We start from the raw sequence: 6,473 nt of genomic DNA, 5'->3' as shown, positions 1-6,473 counted from the left end.
AGATGGGGGGTCTCACTATGTTGCCCAGGCTGGTCTTGACCTCCTGACCTCAAGCAATCCTCCCACCTTCGCCTCCCAAATTATCGGGATTACAGGCATGAGCCACCTTGCCCAGCCTTATTCTTACTGTATTTTTAAATGCAGCCTACAAAATTGGTATTGTCATTTTTAAAAAGCACATCAGACTGAGCGTGGTGGCTCATGGAATCTCAGCACTTTGGGAGGCCAAGGCGGGTGGGTCACCTGAGGGCAGGAGGTTGAGACCAGCCTGGCCAACATGGTGAAACCCCGTCTCTAGAAAAAATACAAAAATTAGCCCAGCTATTTGGGAGGCTGAGAGAATCGCTTGAACCTGGGAGCAGAGGTTGCAGTGTGCTGATACCATACCACTGCACTCCTGCGTGGGATACAGACTGTCTCAAAAAAAAAGCACATCAGTGTAAAATATTAAGATTAAAATGCCTGTTGATCTCTAGTCCACTGGATGCCTTATTCAAGGTACTGTTGTGCTTAAATGATAGAAATGGTATATCTATTTGTTTTACCTATTATGTCATATTTCCCATAATTAATACCTTATATTTAACATACTTTAGGAAGGGCATTTATTAACATCATCTTTGATTCTTGAAAAGGACCTTGTAGGAATTCCTCTACTATTTTCAGTAAGTAATACTACAGAAGGGGATTCAAAATGTTAGGTTTGCCACTCAAAGCTGTGATAACGTTAGCAAAGTCACTCTATTGAGCCTCAATTTTCTCATCTGTAAATGGTATGATACCTCACAGAATTGTGAAGAAATGAGCAAACATGAGTGAAAGCACCTGTCACATTGCAAGTACTGAGCAGGGGTTTAAGAAATGAGTTTCCTTCCCCTTGCTCTCCATTTACAACTAATTTGTAGCTACCAATTTCAACATTGCACTCTCAAAAGAAACTTTTCTTTGAATGTTTCAATCAAAATGAAAATGATCAGAAGCTTTCTAAATCCTCCCCTTATTTTTAGTTCATATTTTGGAAAGCACCTGTGAGGATACAGAGATGAAAAAGTCGTGGTTCTTTCCCTCAAGGACCCTAAAATGTATAACTGGAAAAGATAAGTAGAAAGGATAACAGAGGTACACAACTGCAATACAAGACAGGTATCGTAACAAAAGGCTTAGGTCTGGAAGAGAGAATGAGGACACTGGGAAAATCAGGAGTGGCTTCCTGAAGAAGATGGCATTTAAGTTGGCCATGCAGGATGGGTAGGATTTTAACAGAAATGTGGAAAGGGGAACTGTGTAGTGGAGAAAGGGCCACAAGTGAAGATATGAATGCCAGAAAGTGCAGGAGATGGGTACAGTCAACAAGGAATATGTGTAGAAGAGTAGGATGAGATAGAGTTGGGAGACAGAGTGAGTCATTTTGTAATGATTATTAATTGGAGATGGGGATGGGGAGTAATGACAGCTTATTTTTAAGAAATTTAATCTGGCAGAGGTGGATATGATGAATTGTATGGGAAGATACTACCTAAAATTGCTAGCTGAATTGCCATTGCCATTGGCTGGGTGTAGTAGGTAAGGAAGCCCTTTTATATGACTTAAGGCAGTGGAAATAACGAAAACAGGACTGATCTGAGGTTGCTAAATTAACATTCTACAATGTGTGTTTACATTTCAAGAAGTAGCTTAGAAAGTTTAAATAACCTGCCAAGATTACACATCTATGAAGCGGATAAACCGGGATTCTGATTCCCACCCTACCCGCCAAATTAATGGTCACTTTGGCCCCAGTTCCACTATCAAGTTTCTAAGATATTAACCGCAGTGGGGAAGGGTTGGGGGAGTAGGCCTTGCTCAGAAAGCAGGGCTCAGAAAAGAATGCCAGGCAGGGCAAGAGCAGCCGTCAGATGGGTGTGCTGAGTATGTCCCACAGTGGGTGGGTAAGTGGCAAAGGAGTGAGGTGTCTTGGGGTCCAATTTGTGCGCGTGGAGTGAGACAGAAAACCTGGAGCCCGATCTCCCGGCCAGCGACTCCCCTCCTTCTGGGCGGGAGGCTGAAGACTGGAAGCAGGTTGCCTGGCCTGCTGCAAGCCCGGCGTACCTACGCCTTCTCCGCGCGCGCCCCTCCCTGTGCCTGCGCATTACCGGCTCGCCGGCCGCCGGCGCTCCCGCCCCTACGTGATTCTGCGGCTCACTCCCCTCGGATGGTGTTTCCACCCGGGTTTTTCCCGGGAAAAGGCTCTAAAGACTAGCCAGTGCAGGAGGAGGAGTCGAACTCTGGATAGCCTGTTTATAAAGCCTTAACTGTGCCGATGTTGACCGTTTTCTGAAACTCCCCCTCCAAAACCCACGCCAAACCGCAAAATGAAGGAAATTCACACATCAGGTATCGGGAAGGGCGTTGGCTGCTGTCTGTGACGTTTTAAACGTCTTCAGTAAACGGTACTGACCGCTACAAATCACCCACTGAAATAGTTTGTTATCGAATTGTCTTCCTTTAAAATAAGTGAATAAAAGGGGGTAACAACCCTTTCCAAAGGAAAATCTTACCCTCCAGAAAAGTCTTTCAGAGGAATCACAGGCCCAAGTGCTGTCTCAAATGCTGAAATGTTAACAAAAACTATTTAATATTTAAATATTTAAAACCTCTAAGTTTGCTCCTCTGTTTCATATAGTTCTTTTTTTTTTTTTTATACTTTAGGTTTTAGGGTACATGTGCACAATGTGCAGGTTTGTTACATATGTATCCATGTGCCACGTTGATTTCCTGCACCCATTAACTCGTCATTTAGCATTAGGTATATCTCCTAATGCTGTCCCTCCCCCATCCCCCAACCCCACAACAGTCCCTGGAGTGTGATGGTCCCCTTCCTGTGTCCATGAGTTCTCATTGTTCAATTCCCACCTATGAGTGAGAACATGCGGTGTTTGGTTTTTTGTCCTTGCGATAGGTTACTGAGAATGATGTTTTCCAGTTTCATCCATGTCCCTACAAAGGATATGAACTCATCCTTTTTTATGGCTGCATAGTATTCCATGGTGTATATGTGCCACATTTTCTTAATCCAGTCTATCGTTGTTGGACATTTGGGTTGGTTCCAACTCTTTGCTATTGTGAATAGTGCCGCAATAAACATATGTGTGCATGTGTCTTTATAGCAGCATGATTTGTAGTCCTTTGGGTATATACCCAGTAATGGGATGGCTGGGTCAAATGGTATTTCTAGTTCTAGATCCCTGAGGAATCGCCACACTGACTTCCACAGTGGTTGAACTAGTTTACAGTCCTACCAACAGTGTAAAAGTGTTCCTATTTCTCCACATCCTCTCCAGCACCTGTTGTTTCCTGATTTTTTTAATGATGGCCATTCTAACTGGTGTGAGATGGTATCTCACTGTGGTTTTGATTTGCATTTCTCTGATGGCCAGTGATGATGAGCATTTCTTCATGTGTTTTTTGGCTGCATAAATGTCTTCTTTTGAGAAGTGTCTGTTCATGTCCTTTGCCCACTTTTTGATGGGGTTGTTTGTTTTTTTCTTGTAAATTTGTTTGAGTTCATTGTAGATTCTGGATATTAGCCCTTTATCAGATGAGTAGGTTGCAAAAATTTTCTCCCATTCTATAGGTTGCCTGTTCACTCTGATGGTAGTTTCTTTTGCTGTGCAGAAGCTCTTTAGTTTAATTAGATCCCATTTGTCAATTTTGGCTTTTGTTGCCATTGCTTTTGGTGTTTTAGACATGAAGTCCTTGCCCACGCCTATGTCCTGAATGGTATTGCCTAGGTTTTCTTGTAGGATTTTAATGGTTTTAGGTCTAACATTTAGTTCTGTCTGCTCCTGCCTCCCCTCCACCTCTTCCATTTTTTTTTTTTTTTTTTCCTAATTTCAAACTGCATAACTTGACCATTATTCCCCACAAGATGCCAAAAACCATGGAAGACTTCTGATGTTCTGGGAGGGTTGACAAAGATGGACATTAAATTCTAGGTCAGTACTAATCTCTAGGATCAAGCACTTGGAGAAAACAGCTACCTGGAAATTCTTGCTTGTGTCTTATACTTGACTAAGAAGTAAAAGGCCATATCCCAGAGAATAGCCATAGTGGGAAATTAGCCAAGTAACCAACAATAGGCCTGAAGGTCTGTTTTTATCTCCAACCCTTGTAATTAACTCCCAGTTATAGTTTTTTCTTTTTTATTCTGTGCTCCTCACCCTGCTCTTTTCTCTGCATTTTGGGCTCCTTTCCTTAGGTATAAATACCATACCTAAATATGCTTACCCATAAGTCATGTCTCTATATCCATTTTAATGACAAGACATGGTTATGTCTAATGATTAAAGGATTCCAGCATTGAGCCAGGGATTCTGGACTGGGGCTAAGGTGCTCCCAGATGGGTAGAAATCCCTAGCTTCTATCAGAAGCAATATTTTAAAAATCATCTCGAGAAATCATTTCCTCTTAAGCCTCTGCATTGATATAGTTATCCACAGCGTGGAATAGGAAAGCACAAAGAAGGGGACACCTTAATTTTGAATAACTAGCCTCTTAGGAAGTGACCTAAAATCCTATTTCATAGTGCAAATAAAATTTTGCTAATTGATTTCGTGTTTGGCAAATATTCTGCTTCCATGATTATTTTATTATTTTATAGTTTTAAAAGCATTATGTGTTTATGGTAGGAAATTTGGAGAAATAAAAAAGCATAATAAATAATTATTGCCCTTTTTATTTTATTTTATTTTTTACTCACTGCTATACAAACGAGAATGAATAATTATTTTAATATTTGCCAACTCCAATCCCATATGCATGATTTTTATCCTCTTACAACCCCCAAGAAACCACAGTAGGGTATAAGAAGTTAATAGGACGTTTGGTGGACTATTACTCTCAGATCAAATAAATACGTAAAATATTTACTATTAGAAATTAATTATTAAAAATTAAAGACTATTAAATCACCAAAGACATAAATAAGCAACTGCAAGTAAGAGTCAGCAGAACAACAAACAAATTAAGAGTCTAATGATTTCAGATATTGGAATTATAAGAGACATACAGTATAAAATAAATATAAAATTTAGATATAAAAGATGAAATCACAGAAATGAGCAAGTACCAAGAAAGTAACAATATGACAAGACTGACTTGAAAAAGAACCTAAAGAGATATTTTAGAATTTAAAAATAGAAATGTTGGGAAGCTTCCAAATCAAACACATCTCTGTGCCAGTAGAGTGCCTACCCCATATCCATGGGGACAGAAGCTCCTGCACTCAGGACCCTTCTAGATTTCCCCTGTGTACCTTTTTATCAAATTGTTCATTTATATCTTTTATAAGAAACTGGTAAACATTTAAAAAAACAGAAATGTTGAAGTTAAAATTCCATGGATAAGATCTCATAAATTGCTGGTGGGAATGTAAATTGGTGCAATCCCTTTGAATAACATTTTGGCATTATCCTTTAAATTCAAATATATGCATTTCCTATGACCCAGCAATTCACCTCCTATTTATATTTATAGGTTGGTGCAAAAGTAATTGCAATTTTGGCCATACTTTTAAATGGCAAACAAAAACAAAAACAAAAACAAAAATTACTTTTGCCCCAGCCTTTGATTGGAGCAGCACTTTTCAATATGGTAGCCAGTAGACACTTGTGACTCGTGAGTACTTAAAATATGACTATACAGGAATGAAAATGAATAAACCAGAACCACAAGCAATAATTTTAGTCAATCTTAAATAAAACAGAAAGACACAAAAGAACTAAGACATAAAAGAATCTATCAGTACAATTTGTTCAAACTATTGTTTAAATATTTATATATAGGTGGCAAAAATATAAAACGATTATCATAAAAGTCTAGCAAATGTTTATTTCTAGAAAGATGAAGAAAGGTATACTTAAGAAGGGGCACACAGATTTCTATGGTACTTGTGTTGTTGACTTGGAATATGGTACATGTAATAATTATATATTTATGTTCTTTTTTGTATATTTATTAAATTTAGCACTAAAACACTTTAAAAAGCTCAATGGCTAGGTTAAACAGCAGATTAAATACAGTTAAAGATAAAATTAGTGAAGTGGAAAGCAAAACTGAAGAAATTACCTAGTATAGTAATTCCTCAATGTCATGGATAGGTTCTTAGAAACTGCATCTTTAAGTGAAATGATGTACTGTATGCTATAGGAACTTAACTCTTGTTTGTATCAATTAGCCTATGGTAAAATTGGTTTGATTATACAGTACATCATTTTTCTTAAAGTTGCAGTTCCCAAGAACCTGTTAATGATGTTAAGTGTATGTAGCAATGTTAACTGTATATAGCAATGAGACAGGAGATTAAAAAATATAAGAAAAGGTTAAGATATAAGGTGAACAGAATGAGAAGATCTTATAGCCTCAGAAGGAATCAATAGATAGAATGGAGGAGAAACAATATTCCATGTTAAGAATGAGAATTTAGCAAAACTGAT

This window comes from Symphalangus syndactylus, chromosome 12, assembly GCF_028878055.3.
Source record: "Symphalangus syndactylus isolate Jambi chromosome 12, NHGRI_mSymSyn1-v2.1_pri, whole genome shotgun sequence".
NCBI lineage: Eukaryota > Metazoa > Chordata > Mammalia > Primates > Hylobatidae > Symphalangus > Symphalangus syndactylus.
Note: the sequence above shows the minus strand (reverse complement) of the source record.